The sequence below is a fragment of the Sarcophilus harrisii genome, chromosome 1 (assembly GCF_902635505.1).
Source record: "Sarcophilus harrisii chromosome 1, mSarHar1.11, whole genome shotgun sequence".
In the NCBI taxonomy this organism is placed as follows: Eukaryota; Metazoa; Chordata; class Mammalia; order Dasyuromorphia; family Dasyuridae; genus Sarcophilus; species Sarcophilus harrisii.
The window spans coordinates 466,829,080-466,851,889 of record NC_045426.1 but is presented as its reverse complement, the minus strand read 5'-3'; the positions used below and the strand labels follow the sequence as shown (position 1 = coordinate 466,851,889).

Below are 22,810 nucleotides of genomic sequence, written 5' to 3'. Positions count from 1 at the left end.
ATGCACCTCTTCTTTTCCTTATTGCTCAAGCTTTTGTTCTCTGAGCAGACCATTCACCTTGCTTTTGTTACCCTTGCCTCCTTTTCTTAAGCTATGAGGTTGTTCATTGTATGCAATCATGCCCTAGGGCTCAATGAAATCTGCTGCATGTTAGATGGTCCCTAACCCATTCATGAGCACAGAAGGTATTGTTCTGCCTGGACACACCTGACAGCCAAGATTATCTGAGACAGGTTGGCCACCAAGAGCTCTGATTCTTTTCAGCAATACTTTTTTCTTTGTACCCAGTCTGTTCAAATTTCTTTTTTTAAAAATAGCATTTTTCTTGCAGGTACTTTAAATAAAGTTTACAAAATTTGAATATTGAACTATATTGCAAAATGTGATCTTTTTTCTTCTATCAAATAAATGTTTTTATACATCCCCTCAATCAATCAAAGTACAATCATTTATTAAGTACCTGCCATGAATTTGGTACTGTATTAATTTCTTGGGAAGGAAGAAAGGAAGGAAGGAAGGAAGGAAGGAAGGAAGGAAGGAAGGAAGGAAGGAAGGAAGGAGAGAGAGAGAGAATGAGAGAGGAAGGAATCTCAATATAACCCCTATCATGCAAATAAAATTAAGATCCTATTTTGCTTAAGTTTGAATGTGATTTTATTCTCCCTTTAGGCACATTTTTTCATTCAGTCAAAATGTACCTTTTTATTTTTATCAAAGTAAAACTAATTCTTTTCTCTACCTTACAGAATATACCATTTTCTTTTATTGCTATTTCTTTGTGACTTGTCAGTTCAGTTGAAGTATCGTGCTAATGAGATCATCATCATCTGGAGTTGGAGTCCAATTTTCATTCATTTCTCATTTAACTAAATTTCTGTTAAGTACCTACTATCTGTATTTTGTACTTTAAAATGTTAGAAGTATTTCAATCTAGCAATAACATAGCATATGTGAAAAAGTAGTTGAACAAAGCCTGGAAAAGTATTGTCATAGGCAGACTGTGAAGCACCTTAAATTGTGTTGTGGAATACATGGTCCCTTGGCACATGATGTACTCTGATTTCAGTCCTTTGCCATGCAAATCCAAAGGGTCAAAGGAAGGACAGGGGATTCTTCTACTATCAGAAAATAATTCAGTGTGTGTGATTGACTGAGAGAAACCACAGTAGCATCTTCATCCAAGTGCAGAGTGCTTTTTTTAGGTATCTTCATTCTGAAATTCTCCCCTTCTTTCCTTTGACCTGGGGGGGGGGGGCAGAACAGCACTTAATCAAACTTACATTCTCATAACTCTTAGTACCATTAAGCAACCTTGGCTCTCATCTGTTTTCCTAATTTTCCAAGATATTAAATCAGTTCCATCATGATGGTCCAGTATCTTCAATGCTTGAGTCAACCTGGTTCCCCCAATCCCACTATCTCTGTGCCTTTCTGTCTCTCTGTCTCTTTGTCTCTCTGTCTCTCTGTCCCTCTCTCTCTCTGTCCTTTCCTCCTTCTCTCTAACTTTCTCCCTCCTCCTCTTCCCTTTTCTCTCTTTCCTTCTTCCCTTCTATTCCCTCACCCACAAACACAGTGTGCATATGTTATTATTTCACAGTTTATTCTGAAAGTATTTGTCTTCTTTTTTATAATTTATGTACTATTGAAGGGACCCCAAAACTCTAAAACTCCTTGAAGGTTCTCCTTGAACCCTTTGTCTGTGGGGACCCCATCTGAGGACAAACAACTTCATTATGTAACTTAGGTGGGGCTAGTTAAGTTCAGAGCTGGATATATCAATCCCATTGAAATGGAGAAACACCCATTCAATTCTAAGATTTTCTCAATTCCAGCTCAAGCTGAAATCCTGCTTGTAGATAAAAAGAGCCAACTTGGAACTCCACCCACTAGTCCCATCAAGAGCAACCCCTAGCTTGTAATCAAGGTTTATAAAAACTGCAACTTGGAACAACTCTTTGTAGAGGACCTGACATGCTATGCTATGCCATGTTAAGATATGCCATGCTATGCCAAAGAAATCTCTGCCCCCTGGGATGATATTCTCTTCCAGCTCTACTCTCTCTTAATCTTCACCTATTTCCCTAATGAGACTTTATGCCTCTCTGTCGGGATTTCTCTATTAGAAATTTTACTTAGGCTGACTTCCCAATGCCTATAATAAACCTCTTTTATCAATCTAGATTTTTGGGGCTTGTAAATTCCTTTACAGAGAATCTCTGTGCTACCAGAAGGGGGTTCCCCCAAACTCCCTACCCTTGCACTGAATCCCAAGAGATTCCAGGGGAGTCAAACCTTTTCCTTTGGTTCCCTGAACCCGAACCTGCGACTAGACCTCATCACTTAACTCCCTGACCACCAGAAACCCTAATCTCATTTTGGTTCCATAAATCTAGACCTCATCATTTGGATCCTTGACAGAAGGGAACCCAAAAACCTAAACCTCATCACTATCACCCTTTACCATCTTCAAGTATGTCTTTCAGATTCTTTAAGAATTTTGAATATGAATGGTTGTATGTTAATTCCTATTAAAAATTAACTACAATATTATAAGCCTCAGGGTCCCAAGATTCGTCACTTTCCCCATTGATACACCAACTTAATGCTTTCTCTCACACTAGAAACCATTAATACCAATGAGTGTTTTAAAGGATACTAACAATCAGTGCACATACACTAACAATCATTTATTTGCAAAGAAAATTAGTAACTAATACAGCAATATGGGAAGGAGAAATAATGGGTTCAGAATTGAAAGCCTCTGTTGTCTTTATCTACTATTTATTCTTATGATGTCTTAGTGCTGATGTTTCCACAGCTAGTCAACAACTTACTGACAACCAAAGCACATTAATTTACAGCCTATCTTGTCCATTTACTTTACAGAGGTTTTCTCTCCTGCCTGAATGGAATTTAAAAAGTAGCCTGATACAGTAGGAAATGGGCAAGGCTTGGAGTCAGGCGAGTCTCTATCAAGCAATGAATCAAAGCAGATAGAGTTGTCATGCTAGAAGTTTTCACATTAATTAAATCACAGTTATCCCCCACATTTATATATGTCAGGTTAGCCAAGACAATTTTTCAGAGATTTATTCATGGTTCAAATTTTATACCACAGTTGGGACATCCTGCCTCCACTTGGTGAAAGCAAGAAAGCATCCAGATTTCTAGGATGATGCTGATGAACTTTAGGCCAGTTTGAGTTAGCTGCTATAACAGCTTAGTTTTGGAAGGGATCTCAGAAGTCAAGTAATCTAATTGCTACTCTCTACATCCCAAAGACCTTTGATTTTTTTGGTGGATTTTTCACCAATGTAAATCAAAAATAGTCTGTAATTTATATCTTTAAAAAGTTGTCTAGGACTCAGACATGTTAAATAAATTGCTTATAAGGCAACATAATAATAAAATGCGGACTTGATGCCAGTCTTTCTGGTTACCCCTATAGAAAACGCTTTACTATACCTTCCTATCTAAAGTATAGCAATAATGATCGTTCCTGTTTATGTGGTATTTTAAGATTACAGTCCTTTCTTTGTGAGGTAGGTAATTAATCAATCAATAAACATTTATTAAGTGCCTATGCACTGGGCATACAGAAAAAGGCAAAAAAACAATTTCTGCCCTCAAGCAGTTTACAATCTAATGGAGTAACAACATTTTAAAAATATATATATACAAAGTGAATGTACAGGATAAATAGGAAATAATTAACAGAGGGAAGCCTGATTGGTTATTGTCCTTTGTTTTCAAAGAGGAACAAAACGGCATCACTAAGTTGGGGTCTAGAAACTGAGTATCTGAGTATGGTTTATTAGACTAATACGAGCTCAGAAGACTCTATCATAGGTTGGGCACAAATAGTTCATATGTATTTGAATGGATTTGTCTCTAAATTTGAGCATCTCGTATTTTTTTTGAGTTATTGCAGTTCTGTTTTGCTCATAGAGCAAAATGCCTTCTTTGATGTGAATACTCCATGCTTGATGGTCCTGTGCCAGTGTCTTCCATGTCTCATAATCTATTCCAAAGTTCTTCAGAGAGACTGTTGAGAGTGTCCTTGTGTAGCTTCTTCTGAGCTTCATGTGAACGTTTGCTTCATGTAAGTTCTTTATAAAACAGTCTTTTTAGCAAATGTTTATTGAGCATTCAAACAATTTAGCCAGCCCATTGCAGTTATATTCTCTATAACAGAGTTTGAACATTTGACAACTTAGCTCAAGAAAGGATCATCCTTTTCTTTCCAGGTGATACTCAGAATCACCCTAAGACAATTCATATGGAAGTGATTCAATTTACCTGCATGGCACTGATATGGCATCCAATGATAAAATTAGCACAATGGCTTTGTAGACCATCAGTATAATAGGGCAGATCAATATCTCTTTTTTCCCATATTTTCCCTCAAAGCCTCCCAAATAGTAAATTATCTTTAGCACTGGAATTAAGAGGAATCAGGGAAGACTTCCTATAGAAGAAGGTAGGACTTACAGGAAATCAGGGAGATCAGCAGTTGGAACAGAGAAAACAGTTTTTTAGGCACAGGGGAAAGCTGGAGAGAATGCCGAGAGTTAAGGGCTGTCATGTCTTGTACTATGAATGTTATTTTCCCTATTTCATAGACTTAGAGTGGTTCAAAGGTACATGAGATTTAGAGTTAGAAAGAACCTTAGAGTTATTCTAGTTCAATTTCTTCATTTTAAAGATCAGGAAACAGATTCAGAGAGATTCTTTTACTTGAACAAAGCAAAATTTGCTGTGTCACACCAGTAATCAATGTCAAAATTGAGGTTTAAATTTAAGTCTCTCCAGCTCCACATTCAGGACTCTATCCACCAGGTCATGCTGCCTCTGCAAAAACATATTCAGTGATATGACTCCGTAAGTGATGAACTGAAGTCAGCTTGAACTATCCCATGGGAACTGTTTGTTAAATTTTCAATGTAAGCATATACACTTCATAAATTGACAAATGCTACAAATGATTGTTTTATTGTTTGTTGATTTATAGACTTGAGATACTGATATAGAAAATGTTAATGATGTGAATTAAACTTAAAAGTGGGTGGATACTTCTTTTTCAGTTTACTGGTTGTTAAAAATTTACCAGTACAACCCTGAATTCTACCCTTTGTCCCCTCAAAGCATCCTATTCCATTGTTTGACAGTTCTACATCATCAGTGCTTTCTCACATGGAGCAAAAGTCTACTTCCCTGTAACTTCTACCCATATTGTTCCTAGTTCTGTTTGTTGAACTAGATTGAATTGAGTAAATCAGAATTCATAATCCTTTTTCAAATATTTGAAAGGTTTTAATGTGGTAGATAATGATCAAGACTCCCTTAAGTCCTCTCTTCTTCAAACTAAATATATTTCATCTCTTCCAACCAATCTTCATTTGGCATTGTTTCAACTTCTCTTACCAGCCTGTGCACTCTCTTCTGGAAATGTTCCTGCCTGTCAATGTTCTTCCAAAAAAATGTAGTGCAGAGAACTGGACACAGTGCTCAAGATATGATTTGATGAAGGCAGAGCTAAGCAGATATTTGCTATTTCTATGCTATTCACAGAAAATAGTAGGTCCCTAGATCAATACTGTACCTACAAGATGAGACAAATTCATTTGGATGGATAGTGTCTCATCACTGGATTCTTTACTACTATGGGAGGTGAATTGAAATCAGATACCCTAACTGGTACTTAGTTGTTGAAATGCTAAGGTACTTCTGTATATCACTTTGTTTGTTCCTCCATCCTACCCAGAAAAATAAAAAATCTTTTCATATGTGGATGATAATCTACTTGAAGAACATTCACCTTTCCTCAATGCTTATTCCACAGTCTATCTCTTCCTAAACTCCTGCCTTTACTCTAAAGGACTTTAACATATATATTGATGGTGTATCAATCACCCCAACCTACCAGTTCCACAACTTATTCATTTAGAAATCTAATATAATCAGTGAAAGTAAATGTCTTGATCTTGTAATTGCTCCACTCTGAAATTCCATTATCTGATTATAATCTATTGCCATTCTGATTCTCTTTCTGCCTTGAAAGCCCAAAGTTGTCCAGCCAGCAAACATTAAAGTACCTAGTATGTGCTGGGCTCAATCCTTGTGTTGTCCTCTTTTCTCAAATCCTTTGTCCACTATCTTCACTTCTACTCACAAGCTGCTAAACAAAGCTAAAGAAATTCACAAAACTTAGGTCCATTACAAACATACATAATTTATGTATATTAAAATTTATGTTACATAATCTTAACTAAGCCTCACTACATTCACTATCTTATTCACCCTAGAGTCTTTCCCAAGTCTTTTCATCCTTTTTTCAAATTTCCCATGGCTCCTTCTGTAATCGCTCTCTCAGCTAAAAACTCTGTGTCAAATTTTCCTGAAGAAATTGAGACTGAGAGCTTCTTCTCTTCTCCGTATCTCCCATTATATAGATGCCTCTATCTCCTCCATAAATCCTATCTATAAAGAAGTGGCCCTTCTCCTTGACAATGCAAATCTCTCTACATACACAAGTGTTTCCCTTTCAATCCTGTTTTCTCCAGATAACTTTACTCATTATCATCCTTACTCTCTTATTAACCAACATCTCTTCCTATCCACTGGGTGCTTCCCTACTCCACAAACATACCTGTATCACCTCTATTCTCAAAAAAAGAAAAAGAAAAGCCTCACTTTACTCGTCCCTGCTATCTTCCTCTATCTCCTTGAGAAGGCTGTCTATAATCAATTCTTCCAAGTTGCTTTCCTCTCATTGTCTCCTTTTAAAAAATGTTTTTCAGTCAGAAAAAAAATCTGTCTTCTATCCCTCTCATCCCACCCCCATTCGCAAATGAGAAAGGAAGAAAAACAAAACTCCAGTTATAAAGGTGTATGGCCAGATAAAACAAAAAATATAATTCCCAAATTAATCATGTACAAAATACATGTGTGTATATGTGTGTCTCATTCTCTATACTGAGTTCTTTACCTATTAGGAGGTACAGCACATTTTAACGTGAATTCTCTGGAATTGATTGATCATTATGCTGATCAGAGTTCCTAAGTCTTTCAAAGTTACTTGCCTTTATTATTGTCTTTGAAATTGTTCTCCTAGTTTTATTCTGTTTTGCATCAGTTCCTACAAGTCTTCCCAGGTTTTTCTGAAACCATCACCCTTCATCAGTTCTTATGGCAAAATAGCATTCCATTACACTCATCCACAAATACTTATTCAGCCATTCTCCCAACTGACAGGCACTCCCCCAGTTTCAAATTTTTTGCCACCACAAAAAAACTATGCATATTTTTGTACATTCTTAGAGTTGATTTTTATTAAAATTAAATCACTTCCTTAATCTATCCACCTTTTTATTCCTTCTTCATCCTTGTCTTCTATGTAATGGTTAGAAGAAGCAATACAAAGACATTCTCAAGGAGATGCTGGCAAAAGACCATGTAGCATGATATACCTTCATCAAAGAAAGAGCTGTACCTGATGAGCAAAATAGAATTAAAGTAACTCAAAAGAAACATGTGAGATGTACAAATTTAGAGTATCTACCCCAAATGTTCACATGAACAGAACTACTTCCAATGCTTCTTTCTAATCAGACTCTGCCATCCCTGCTCTCCCTATATTAGAATGTAACTAATTTATCCTTGTTTAATCCCTTATGATTTTGTTCATATATACCTCTTTATGTTTCTCTTAACTTCTGTGTTTGCACTTCAAAGTTTTTGCACAACTTTGGTCTTTTCATCAGGAATGCTTGTAAGAACTCTATTTTTTTTTTAAGTCTATTTTTCCCTATAGAATAATATGCAGTTCTGTTGGGTGAGTTATCCTTGGTTGTAAGACTATATCATTTGGCTTCAGGAATATAGTATTCTAAACTCTATGCTTCTTTATCTTCTTGGCTGCAAAAGCATTTATAAGCTTGAAGATAACAGTGAAATAAAACAATAAGCATTTATATAGTACCTACTATGTACCAGACACCATGTTAAATGCTTTTAGAAATATTATCTCATTTGATTCTCACAACAACCCAGCAAGGTAGGTGCCATTATTATCCCCATTTACAGCTAAGGAAGCAAAAAGCTAATAAGTACCTGAGGTTACATTTGAATTCATCTTCCTGACCTCGGGCCCAGGGATCTATCTAATGCACCATTGGCTGCTTCTTGTGGCTACTTTGTACATAAAATCTTTCTTTCCAGCTACTTATAGTATTTTTTCCTTTTTGGTCTTTGATCACTACCATTCTCTCCTTATCTCAACCTCCTAACTTACTTCAAGTCTCACTAAAGTCTCATTTTCTGCAAATAGCATTTCTCTGTCCTTAATCTTACTCTCTTCTAAGAACACTTGCTATTTATTCCATATAAATCTTTTTTTATACCTAGTTGTGAATTGTCATACATTAGTATGTTTGCTCCTTGAGAGTAGGAATTTCTTTTTCTTTGCTTTTCTTTGTATCCTCATCCCTTAACACAATGTCTGGACACATTGTAGATGTTTAATAAATAGTACGAGAACTGATTTGGAAGCTCTGGATTTTGCCTAAAATATACCCAGATAGTTTCATATTGGGGTCTCTTTCAGGAGGCAATGATTTTTTTTTTCTATTTCTCTTTGGTTATCTGGTTAGATTTATTTTTTCTTTCTTTCTTTGGTTTTTTTTTTTTTTTTTGGTTGTAGATTTCAGGTAATACAGTAACTCTTAATTTATCTTTCCTCAGTTTCCCAGGTCAATTGTTTTTTTTTTTGTTGTTTTTTTTTGTTTTTTTTGCTATGAAAAAACTGAGATTTTCTCCAATTGTTTTCAGTTTTTTTTTTACTTCGTTTTAATATTTCTTGTTGTCTCATGGACACTAAATCAGTTTCCTATTCAATCAACTCCAGTAGCTCCAGGGTTAAATACAAAATCCTCTATTTGGTTTGAATTAGGGTTTGAAAACCCTTTATAACTTCCCTCTCTCCATTGACTTTCTATTTTTCATATATGTTGTTCCCTGACCCCATGATATCTGTAGTTCAGAAATCTTGGTTATTCAATCGACTTTGTGTTAGACATTCCATATCCTTACTTGGACATTTTCTTTGACTGTTGGCTCTGTCCTATGCTCTGTTCTCATCTTGATCTCCAGAATTTCTTATCTTTCACCAGGTTCCAACTAGTATCCTACCTACTTCAGGAAGCCTGTCCCAATCCCTTTTAATTCTTAGATCTTCTCTATTGTTTATTTACTATTTATCATCCAGATGGATTATTTGTACAAAGCAATTTACATGTTATCTTTTCCATTTTTTTTTTTTTTTTGAGCTTCTCCAAGGCAGCAACTGTCTTTTGACTTTCTTTGTATCCTCAGGCTAGTTCATAGTAAGTACTCAAATAAATATTTATTAACTGACGTCAGTGCATTTTCAGATGTTGTCTTCTTTGCCAGGAAATATCTTCCATATTATCTTTGACTCTTGGTCTCTCTGGTTTTCTTCAAATCCCAGATACAACAACCTTTTATAAGAAGCCTTCTTGTTCCTCTTAATTTTAGTTATCTAGAATTGTTGGTTATCTCATATTTACGCTGCAATATTTAATAGCTGTTTGCAATATCTACCATTAGACTGAAAGCTCCTTGAGAGCAGACATTGGTTGCTTGAATTCTTTTTTATATCTGGTTCTTTAACACAGTGCTGAGCATATTGCTGCTGTTCAGTCATTCATTCGTGACCCCCCAGGACTACAGCAAACTGGCCCCTTCTTCCACTAATGTGTTGGATACCTTCCAATCTAAGTGTCTCATCTTCCAATGTCATCATACCTTTTAACATTTTATTACTGTCCGAAGGACTTCCTTGGCAAAGATACTAGAGCAGTTTCCCCTTTCCCATTTGGGGTAACCCTGCACAGCATAAGCCATATGTCATTGAACTACACAAGCCCTCTGCCACAAGTAAAACGGGAAAGCTGAGTACATAATAGGTACTTAATAAATGCCTGTTGACTCATTTCAGAATTGAAACTGCTCAACTTTTTTGGACTCATTTCAGCACGTAAATGCCTTTCTATCTCGAGTGCCCCAGTTGACTTGCCCTTAGAGCCTTTACATCAGCCAATTTGTTGGTCTGGTAATATTGAACTGTGAGCTACATTTCTTCTGCTTAAAACTAAATTCCCTCAGTGTTCCACATCACCACTATCTACTGATGGCTGAGATGTATTCTGTTGGTTTTCTGCTGCTGCCACCTTCTGGTTCTTTGAAATTGCAGCGGCTATATTGCCTTTCCACATAGGGGAAGGATTTATGCACTCTTTTTGTTCCTAGCCTCAGGGGATATCTCAGGTCTTTTGTTATTCAGATCCATAGCCAGCCAGTCTTCACTATGTGTCTTTTTAAGGACTTTTCTTCTGACTCAGCTGCCACTTTTAAAATTCTGTCTCTTCTTTGAATTAAAGTTAGAAAATTCATTTTAAGTCTCATCATAATCTTGGACACTCTACACTATGGACCCTTAGGGACTCTCACTTTAATAAGAATAAAGGGGCAGAACTTCTATCCTGTCTCCAAGGAATACCAAACATACTTCCATCCCTACAACTACAAAACCAGAATATTAGTGATGGGAGTTTTTCACAATATTTTACTCATGTGTGGAATATAAAATTAGGCATCCTTTCCATATAGTGAATTTATATATATATATATATATATATATATATATATATATATATACATATTTTTTTTAACCAAGAGAAAAGATATAAATATGCTGAAGAAGTAAATACTCATCCTAGGAAGAGATATATTTTTCTGGTACATTAAGTACTTTTCTGTTTCCTGCTATTCTCACTCTCCTTCTAGGACTAGTGCAAGTGAGTGATTCCATGAATAACAATCTATTCAATTCTAGAAACATTTATTAAATGTCTGTCTTCTCCAAATGATTGTGCAAAGTAATTTTTTTAAAGGTAAAAATAAAAGACAAGAGGACTTGACCTCAAGTAGATAACATTTTACTTGTCAGGGGAGGGAGAAAATGTAGCATCCACACATTTAAATATATAGGATATAAGATAGAGAGTGATGGGACAAAGAAAACATTCTAGGAAAAACTGATCTGAATAAGAATGTGGAGTTAAAGTCATGCTCTGTGTCTGAATCTTGGCTGTCTCATTATCAATGTGTCCCTGAACAAGTCACTTAAATTCTGTGCTGTCTGTTTCCTCATCTGTAAAATGAAGAGATGGCCTCTAAAGCCCCTTCCAACTGTAAATCTGTGATCCTATCAGTCTAATCTGAGATGAAAATAATTTTAGCTGAAGGATCAGAATGGTTACACAAAGGTGGGAATCTCTGAGTTGAGGAAGTGATTAATTTTGAAAAGCATAGATATGGAGGAAGTGCCAGGAGAAATGCCTAAATAAATGAATAAATAATAATAGTTACCATTTATATAATGCCTCCCTATGTGCCCTACATTGTTAAATACTTTGTAAATATCTCATTTTATACTCACAACAATGTTGGACGGATGCTATTTTTATATCTAAGTTATAGCTGAGGAAATTGAGGCAAATAAAATTAAGTGATTTGCCCAAGGTCACACAGGTAGAAAGTAACTAAGGCAGGGTTTAAGTATATTGTTATTCGTTCAGCATAGCATAGCAACTTTCCCCATCATGGTTTCAATACATTACTGGTGAGCACAAAACATTTAAATGTGAATTTGGCAGGAGTTTGTAGAAGCTACAGATACATGAAGTCCAGCAGATGACATAAAAAAAGTATTTTTGCTTAACATTGACCTACATATAGCCCAAGACCAAATATTTAACTCAAATTTTATAAAAGAAATACTGTAAACACTCTATAAAAGAAAAAATTTTTTAAAAAATTTCAGACTTCTTTGGTACAAAGAAAGGACCATTTTTTTCCAGATCATAAAAGATGCTATGCCCCTAATCCCCTTTCCCCCCAGATGGGAAAGGGATAACTATAGTTCTTCCTACCTACAAGCCAGATTCTCTAGCCACTGCACCCCCTATCTGCTCTTCTCTCCTCCTACATGGAGATGGGAAATGGCATATAAAGTCAGAAAAAAAAAAAAACCTAGAGTTTCAAATGGATTCAAAAGTGAGTACATGAAAAGAAATTGCATGAAATAAGGCTAGAAACATAGTATGGAGTAAGATTATAAAGGATTTTAAATATCCATCTAAATAGATTGGATTTTATTCTGTTGGCATTAAAGAGCCCCCAAAGGCTTTTGAGCAAGGAAGTTACATGGTCAAATGTAAATCTTTAAAAAAAAAAAAAATTTTAGCAGCTATGTGAAGAAAGACTGAAGGAAAGGAGAATAATGACCCAGTCCAATTCAAACGATGTCTTTAGGTGTCTTTATAAGATTCCTTCATGAACATTGATCATGTGACCATAGTGCAGGTCTTTAAGAGATGGTTTGATTGAAGCAGCAGTGAACTACTTATCAAGATGCCTACTGTCTAGTACTGACCTCTTCACTAGCTACCTATATAATTTTTAAAAGTTCTTTTTCTTCTGAGCCTCAGTTTCCTCATTGATAAGATCGGGATAATAGCACTTGTCTCTGAGACTTGATGGGAGATTCTAATGAGATCATTCCTGTGGAAGTGCTTTGAACAACCCTCTACAGGTCTGCTCACTGGAGTTTAAAAGTAAAACTTTTTTCCCTCACATTATCTGTGCCTTTTAGATGTGCTATTACAGTGTCAGTGATTGGAAAATTGGAACATCAATCCCAATTAACATTCCCAGCAGAGGAGAGAGTACTATGTTGTAAACCATAGTTTTTCACCCTTTCTAGATAGGAACTAATTTTCATTTTCCCATCATTTTTTAAAGTTGATAGAAAAAGTTTTCAGGAGGCTCTTAGGAGGTATTTCAGAGGCATGTAATGGCCTCTGAAGGGTAAGGTTGGGCCTAGAGTCAGGAAGACTCTATTCATCCTTAGACACTTACTAGCTCTGTAACATCAAGTAAATGCCTCGTTTCTTCAACTGTAAAATAAGGATAATATAGCACCTACTTCTCAGAGTTGATGTGAAGATCAAATGAGATAATATTTGGGAGGTTTTGGGGATTTATTTTATTTTATTTATTATTTTTTATTAAAGCTTTTTTATTTTCAAAACATATATATAGATAATTTTCAATATCCACTCTTATAAAACGTATGCTCCAATTTTTTTCTCTTCCTTTCCTTCCAACCCCTCCCCTTAGAAGATAAGTAAACCAATATATGTTAAACATGTGCAATTTTTCTATACATATTTATACAATTATCTTGCTGCACAAGAAAAATCTGATCAAGAAGGAAAAAAATGAGAAAGAAAACCAATATATGTTAAACATGTGCAATTTTTCTATACATATTTATACAGTTATCTTGCTGCACAAGAAAAATCTGATCAAGAAGGAAAAAAATGAGAAAGAAAACAAAATGCAAGCAAACAACAACAAAAGTGAAAATACTGTTATGATACACATTCAGTCCCCATAGTCCTTTCTCTGTTTATAGATGGCTCTCTCCATCACAAGTCTATGAGAACTGACCTGAATCACCACAGTGCTGAAACGACATCTGTCAGAACTGATCATTATATAATCTTGCTGTTGCTGTATACAATGTTCTCCTGGTTCTACTCATTTAACTCAGCAACAGTTCATGTAAGTCTCTCCAGGCCTTCTCTGAAATTATCCTGCTGATCACTTCTTATAGACAATAATATTCCATAACATTCATATACCATAACTTATTCAGCCATTCTCCAATTGATGGGCATCCACTCAGTTTCCAGTTTCTGGCCACTACAAAGAGGGCTGCCACAAACATTCGTGCACATACAGGACCCTTTCCCTTCTTTAATATCTCTTTGGGATATAAGCCCAGTCATAACACTGCTGGGTCAGAGGGTATGCACAGTTTGATAACTTTCTAAGCATAGTTTCAAATCGTTCTCCAGAATGGCTGAATCCATTCACAATTCCACTAACAATGTAGGAAAATTCCCCTCCAACATTCATCATTATCTTTTCCTGTCATTTTAACCTTTCTGAGAGGTGTGTAGTGGTAATGAGATAATATTTGTAAATTAATTCAAATCAGTCAATTAATTAGATTAAATAAAAATTTAATTAAGACATAGTTTCTTTCCTTTCTTCTTACAACCCTGACCATAGAATTCTCCAGAGATTCCAGGCTTTAAAATCTAAGTGAGACAAGGAATAGCACTATTTTTCTACCTCACAAGGTCTATGGATCTGCTTAGAAGCTCATTCTGTTTGTCTAAGAATCAACAAATTAGAAGACCTCCTCCAGCAAGGGAATTGGAATGAAACTTAAGTGGCATTAATGTAGGGAAAGAGAAATAGAGTCAGACAGAAGGAAAAGCAGATATAGATAGATAAAAGAGTAAGGTAACTGAGATTAGAAAGAAAGTAAATTAGATAGCTGCCTAAAGTGATAAATTGAGAGGCAAAACAACAGGAACAATTTTTAATATGTGTAACAATGATTAAACTATCCCCACTGCCTGAAAGTCAGATATGTTACATTTCACCCCTTCCCCCAACAAGGTTCTCCAAGTACCTTCAAAGGAATCTGGGTTTATCTAGTATCTACCATTGGCTTAAGAAGCCACTGATAATTGTTTCCCCATTTTAGGGATCCCCTTCACTCCCAATTCCATGTAACCACTTGATTAGTTTTTATAAGGGAATGTTTACTTTAAAGATATAGCTAAAGAACATATAGTTATCCCTTCCATATCACAGAGATTAGTGGCATAGTACCTCTCAATCTGCAAAATCTGCAAAAAAAAATATTTTGACTCTCCCTTTGCAGCTATTGCCTGCAGCTTCTGCAAAACTCTCCCCAAATTTCCATTTTTGATATATCAAAACTATTGGAGAAAGTTTCAGTGCAAAAGGGATAACTGTACTCCCTAACACTTCAGAAGCATAATCCCCCCTTTCATTACCCTCAGAACCTCAAGAGTGGGATCCAGAAACTTCCTTCAACTCAAGTTCAACAGGACCTTCACCACATAGATGCTGCCCCCAAATAGAGAGGTTTTGGAGAATTCAGTAGTTTGTTTTTATTGTAGCTATGCAACCAATGGTAAAATACTGCTCTAAAAAATTCAATAGGAAAATATAAATGGTCTTTTTTGTTTTTTGGGTTTTTTTGCTGAGGCAGTTGGGGTTAAATGACTTGCCCAGGGTCATACAGCTAGGAAGTATTAATTGTCTGAAGCCATACTTGAACTCAGGTCCTCCTGACTTCAGGGCTGGTGCTTTATCCACTGTGACACCTGGCTGAAACCCAAATTGTATTCTCTAAGAAGCAGATCCCTTATAGGTGCCCCCATCACCTCAGGTGATTTGGGCTTTGTTGCACATGAATTTATAAAATCATCTGTTGTGGGGCTTTCTTGCACATGCCCCACAACAGTTGATATAAATTCATGTAATCTTAATGCTTGAAAAATGTGTTCTACATCTGTTAGGTATTTTATGATAAATCAAATTATTTGTTATAGTGAAGAATCAAAGTATCTAGTATAATGTAATAGAAAAGGGTTCCAATTTTTTTTGCATGGTTTAAGCAAGATGTGATTAGGTTTAACCTGTTTCAAGTCTGAAATATTTTGTAAAAGCCCTTCCTAATCAGTAGAGAGAATGATGACTTAACACTTTATGTCTATGTGAGAGAGTAAAGTTGATACGCACAAGTCTAAGAGACACACATGATTCCATACTCTCTTCTGAGAATGATCTATGGAGAAAGAAGAAAAAAAATATTTTTAGAAGCAGCAGACAGGTAGAGGAACTGGGGCTTCATCAAGTCCCTGACTTCTAACTTTGTCTCTCCAGAAACTTTGGGGATTTCCTCTTGGCTAAGATTAGGACCTATCTCTTGATTGAGCAACATCTCAACTTGTTCCCATATCAAGAGTTCATTTACCTTTGTGTGTTTTCTGAGATGTTTTAATCTATAGAACTCAGATTCCTATTTACTATCTGCTTGAATAAATGAATTTACTCATAATTCAGTATTTGCAATGCTCTTTTATGTAAACAACATTTGATGGGAATTAGTCAAGCCTGCGGGTTATCTTTCTCTTTTTTAAGAAATAGCAAAATAAAACCCAACTTGAATCTAAAAATAGTACCCCTTAGCCAGAAATATTTAAGAAGACAGATAAATAAAATTCTAATCGGGTATCTTTCTCCAAGATAGCAGAATATCTAGCCTTGATGTCCTTTTTAATGCTCTCCATGCAGGTAGAAATCAAAGTCTCCATTGAAAGGAGTGGGCAAAATTTCGCTGATAGTTATCCATGCCTCCCCAAAAGCTGCTCTTAGATAATTCATTTGAATATATACATGCGTAGGACATAAAAATGCCTTTCCCCAGCTCTGAAAGGAAAAGGGAAAAACAGATAATAGACAAATTTGGAGACTTAGAATCTTTGAACTTTTAATAAAACCCTATTCAGTGTTCACTTGTGCTATGGGCTTCAGACTGTTGCCACCATTCATCATACCCTGAATTAGAAAGTAGCTTAAAACCCTTCAAATACTCTTTATCTTTAAATCTTCAGATGCTCTGAGATAAAAGGGACAACTATAGTTGCCTCCCTGAGAGTAATTATTCTCTAAGTTTTACAGACACTGACCAAGGCAATATTCAAGGTCCAACTTATAGGCTGGTCATTTCTCATTCTTGAGCCAGGTGCTTTCAATTTGTAGAAAAGCCTCTAAAAGCATTTTTCTTTCACAAACCTTTCATTTCATGCTCTACATCAACTACCAGAGAAAGAAATATATTCCTGAGTTTATGGAAACTGAATACATTGTCACACCATCTATTGTTATTGAATTGTTTTTTTCAGTCAGATAAATTGTTCAGGCTGAGGTGTGGTGAGGAAGCAGAAGTCCATGGATCAGTTGGATACCATGAGGCAATTCATAAAATGCATCAGAGCAGCAGTGACTCTGCACTGGGATTCTAAAAGCTCAGTCATATGGCATTTCAGTCAGGCTGCAAAATCCCCTTCTCATCTTATCTGGAAATGCACGTTCTCTCAACTCAAGCAAAAAATATAACTCCCATCTTCCCCTGTCCAGGAGAAAGTAAACACTCTCCCCTTATATTTTTATTAAGAGGCAGGCCCTTCCATTTCCTTATGTTTACTTGAAGTACATAAAATAGACAGGGAGGACAACAGAAGCAACCACAGAATTAGGCACCCTCTGAGAAAGTGAGAAAAATTGCTGTAGTCTAACAGTAGCAAGAGTTGGAATGCTTTCATTCAGAAAATCTGGACTCTCATTCAGGTTCCATCACTGGCTGGTGATAGGTCTTGGGTACATCCCATAACCTCTCAAACATCTGCTTCCTCAACTATAAAATTAGAATCAGAAAGGCTTTTTTAGTGCTAAAGATCTATAAAAAATCATCATTTTATGTCAACAAGTCCCTGAGGGTATGGGTTTGGGTGGAAGATGGGTCATTTCTATGTCTCAGTAGTTAGAAATATTTTAACAATGATGTGTGAATGTGTATGTGGGGCAGAGATATCTATCTGTCTGTTATGAAAAACAATGATAGGAGAAAAAATGGTCCTGGAGAAGAGATATCCCTCTCACTCAGCAGAAAAATGGGAAAACCTTAAGAGTCAAATATTGGATTGTCATATCCTGCTGCTTTATCACTTAGTTCTTCATCTGTAAAATGAGTTGGAGGAGGAAATGGTAAACTACTCTAGTATCTTTACCAAAAACCTCCAAAAGGGGTAATGAAGAATTAGACATGGATGAAACAACTGAACAGCAATTACTAGGTCATGACTCACATGTAACTGTTTTTCTTTATTAGAAGGGAAGGATTGATTGGGAGGAAGGGGAGAGGAATAAGTTGTATAAAAACAATGTTTTGCATATAAATAAAAGCTATCAATAAAACTTTTTTAATAAGAAAAACAGTGAGAAAATATATATACTCCCTGGTGAACAACCTCAGAGTTCTCGACTTTGTGTTTTAATTTAATGAAGTGACTACAAGTCATTAACAAATGAAAATGAGTTTTAAAAACTACATTTTCCCATCATCTTAGAGAGTTAACTTGGCCACTGAGAGGCTGAGGGACTTGCCAGGGGTCACCCAGAGAGTGGGTGTCAAGAGATGTAGCTTGAATCTAAATCTTTCTAACACATTCACTATATATAAACAGCTCTCTAAGGCTATAAATTGCAGCACTGGGACTGATATGTATTGGTAGAGGGAATTTGTTCACAAAGAATCCCCTAAACCAATAAAATCCCAGATCCAGTCCAAAGACCATTCATTATTCTTCATAATATTAGTTGACATTTATATAGCACTTTAAGATTTGTAAAGTGTTTTATCATATGTCATATGATTTTTCTTAATCCTTATAGCCAACTTGCAAAGTACAGATGACAGATATGAGGAAAGTGAGACTCAGAATTTAAATGACTTATCCTTTAGTGTACAATTAGCATATACAGAGGCAAGAAGATTTAATACATAATACATAATATATTATACATATATACATATTTAATACATAATACATAAATACAGAGGCAAGAAGCCCAGGCTTCTCCTGGCTCCAAGTTTAGTACCCCCCCTTTCCACCATACCACACTGGCTCCTTTATACAGGGCATTAGGGGTATAATCTGACCTGAAAAATAAACACATCTGATTTGAGAGCACTTTTTGTAAGAATAGCAATATCACCATTATAATTGCAATGACTGTTGATAATGAAATTTCAAATTTAAAAAAGGAAAAAAAACCCCAACAATATTACCATTACATATGGATAGGTAATAATTGGAAAATCCTTTTCTCTATATAGGTAGGAAACTAATTAAAGAGATTAGCCATATAGCTCCAAGATTTTACCTTGAGACGAGAATAAAGAAAAGAGATTCTCACGAATTATTAAGACCTAATCTGATTAAGGATTTTTCTCCTTTGTTTTACAATTTTTTTTAACATTTTAATATCATGATCAACTTAAACTCAAGTATTATATTTTTAGCAACCCTCATAGAGTTAAGCTATGTTTAATGTTTAAATTTAATTATTTTCCTTTTCATTAGTTTAAAATTAGCCAAATCAAGAGAGTCTAGTTGAGTTTTTCAGAATATACAAGGGAGTTTATGTATCAATGAATCAAAAATATTTATTAAGCATTTACTTATATCTCGGGCACTATGCTAAATGTTGGAGAATCAAAGAGAAAAGCAAACTGACCCTCCCTTCAAAGAAGTCACACTCTAATGCTGGAGGTAACATATAAATAACTATATATATTCAAGATATATACAGAATAGAAAGGAGACATACAAGTCAGCCATGTGTTGCACAAGACAATCACAAAGATAAGTACTCAGCCTGACTAATGCTGTGATGCCTCCTTCAAAAATAACTGATAGGACTTCCAGCAAAGGCAAGGAAAACTTCCCTGAGGCTGTATCTTAAAACAAGCATACATTGTATAGTATAATTGATTTGGTTATTTGGAGTTTGAGCTCCTTTAACTGTCATGGCTTTGAGAGAAAAGAACAAAAAATTCACCCACTCTACTAAATTATGCCTTGAGATTCTCTAAGTAACACAGTTTCCTTGAATTATAGTGAATCTCAGTTGATTTGGACAATCATGGTATGATTGCTCAAGGTTTCTTTTAACCCCATGGTTATTTATATCATAGAAGTGGTAAAATTACAGAGAATTCCTAGAAGACCTTTTAATTTCTGTTTCAGGTCCTTGCTCAGTTTTCATATTGCACTTCAAAATACTAGTCCACTTAAAAGTTACACATTATAAGGTTCAGTTTGGTTCAAAGGAAAAAAATGAGAAAAAATATATAGATATAATAATTTTTGTGCTTATATGTGTGAGTAAAATCAGCAAGTGGGTAGGGAGATGATACCTGTGCTTTTATTAGTATGGAGAGTCCCACTATGGAAATTTCTTCTGCACCAATGAACATCTGCAACTTCTCTAACACAGTCTTGGATTGTTTCCTAGGTCACTATGAGATTAAGTAGCTTGTCCATAATCACTCAGCTAGTGGAAAACAGCAGCAAGACAAGCCCAGGTTTTTCTGGTTCCAAGACCAACTTTCTAACCACTATGTCAGTGTCTATAAACATCGATAATTAGCAACCATATTTAGTGTAGTGAGAGGTAGCCTAATGTAGCATACAGAATGACAGTCATAGATCAAGAAGATGGAGAAGATGGCTACTCAAATCCTGCTTCTGGTACATTCAAGTGCTGCAATTGCATACAAGTTTATTTAACTTCTCAGAATCCCAGACAACTCTTTAAGACTATCATTTACAGAAGGATGTCCAAAATGTATCAATGGAAACAGGATTTGCTGTGCTGATGAAATGACAACTCCAGATGCACCCCAATTTTTAGAATTTGTTTTATTTTTAATTTAAGGAATAAAACAAGAATTGCTATAACAAAATATAAAATGTTATACTATTAACATAGTATGTAACTATATATGTATGAAAAATATATATATAATTATAATGTAGTAAACATATAGAATAACAAAAAATTGTACATAAATCTACAAAAATATCATGTATAACTTGTTATTCCTTTTAAATATAAAACAAAAAAAGTTATCACATAGATATCTTTTTTTTCTCTCCCTCCTCTGCCCTAGATATGGTCACTATTAGACATATATACATATACCTAGAACTAGAACCAGAAATGGAACCATAAATATACATATATATATATGTGTGTGTGTGTGTGTGTGTGTGATATAAAAATATACATGTATATTTATATATGTCTGCATATGTGTTTGTATATGTGCCTATGTATGCATATGTATATATGTGTATGTGTAAAAATATTTTATATTTCTATTTATCAGTTCTTTTTTTGGATGCTGAGAATGCCCTTTACAGTTAATGAGTATTTATAATGGTTATAATAATTTATTTGTTCAAATTCAATCTTAAAACAATATTGCCATCACTTATAAATTTTGTCTTGGTTATGTTAATTTTGTTCTTCATTACTTAAGTCTTCTCATGCTTTTCTAAGATCATTAAGCAAATCATATCTTATAGCTTAGCTATTTTTTTTTAATTTAAGAAAAGAATATCAGCAGGGGCATAATCTGCCAGTTTGTGAATCATAGCACATGCCGTCATACTACATACATATGCAGATTGAATCGCATCTGGAAACAACAACATTTATGCAATACCCATTATATTTGGAGGATCATGTTAATTGCATCTTTATTTTTTTTAATCCAGAGATTTTTTTAAGCCTTCATTCTATCATGGAACCCTGAATAAATTAAATTTCCTGAATAACAATTACTGAGAATGGGTACACTTTCCAGCAGCATCTCCCCAAACCCATGTTAATTGCAAGAGATGATAGAAAGTTTAGCATTTACAGTCTTTTCTCTCTTGCATTTAGTCTAATAATAGATTGCTTAAAACAATAGTATGCAATAAATGTATCAGCAATCTACAATCAAAATATTTTATGATATCTGAAGGGGAAGATTATTGTCATCATGATTGGGGGAAAGTACTAAAAAGGACATAGCATTTGAATTAAATTTTAAAAGATAGGTTGGAATTCAACAAACATAGAGGTAGATGAGGATAGAGCAAGTTTTAGGGGATTATACATAGAGCAGTTCAGTTTGGGTGGAACATAGAATTCAAAGAGGGGACTAATAATAAAAAGTTAGCGTAGCACCAGATTGTATAGAGCTTGTGATGCAAGCCCTAAAGTGCTTAACCTTTATTCCAGAGGCAATAGGAAATTATTGAAGGTTTCTGAGCAATAAGAAGTAGCTAATTATGTTCTAACCAATGATAACATCCATGAGTTCTTTGATGACATTACAACAAAACACATTTCTCTCTTTCACTAACATTTCTCTCACTTAGGCAACACCTAAGAACATTCATCTGCTGCAGAAGACCTGAGTCTGGAAGATCTGTGTTTAAACCCATTTATACTTGCATGATCTTTGACAAGTCTTAGCTGAGCCTCAATTACACCTCCTACAAAATAGAATAATATTAACATCTATCTCAAAAGGCTGTTAGGAAGCTCAAATGAGAAAACAGATTTATAATGATTTTGCAATTGACAGAAAGAAACTCAAGGTCATATTATTTGGTTTTTGTTTTTGTTTTTTTGGCAGGGCAAGGAGAAGAGGGAAAATGAGTTTGTCAGATATGGATTTGGAGAGATGCTGCTAAAAAGTATACCCATTCTCAGTAACTGTCTTATTCAGGAAATTTAACTTATTCAAGGTTCCCAAATAAAAGTACTCTGAACGATCTTCAAAAATTGTTTTGTTTTGTGTTTTTCTTTCTCTCTCTTAAATAGCATGATTCCCACAAGAACCATTTATTTTAAAATTAATTTTTAAAGGATTACAGACAACAACTTTTTTATCTAGAGATCTTTTAAGCCTTCATTCCATCATGAGGTATATAAGTTGTCACTAAAGGTTGCTACTATTTATGAAAAAGGGGAATGGATTGTAACTCTTATGAGCTGCAGACCTGAGGAAACTCAAAAAAACAGATTTCAGAACTGAGTAGCCATCTGTACAAGGGAAAATATAAGGAAACAAGCTTGATTAATAAAAAAAGTTTTTTTTCCTTTTAGGTCAAATGAGCTAACGAGAGTTTTGTGAACCTTAAAATGCTAC

The 22,810-nt window shown here is 35.0% G+C and overlaps 1 protein-coding gene and 1 long non-coding RNA gene across 3 annotated transcripts in view; one reads left to right on the top strand and one right to left on the bottom strand.

Annotated features, from left to right (window-relative positions):
- Positions 1–22,810, top strand: part of XKR4 (XK related 4) — a 466,231-nt gene that overhangs the window by 437,175 nt on the left and 6,246 nt on the right. The gene's annotated exons all lie outside the window — the stretch shown is intronic.
- The window catches only part of LOC116420581, a 41,906-nt gene continuing 19,651 nt past the window's right edge, over positions 556–22,810 (bottom strand). The window contains exons 2-3 of one of the 2 annotated variants that reach the window (XR_004230948.1): positions 15,775–15,820; positions 556–1,241 (exon numbers count right to left, since the gene is read on the bottom strand). This is a non-coding gene — a long non-coding RNA (uncharacterized LOC116420581). Of the gene's footprint in view, positions 1,242–7,322; positions 7,493–15,774; positions 15,821–22,810 lie in introns of those variants that run through there. The other variant, XR_004230949.1, reaches the window with a different exon arrangement.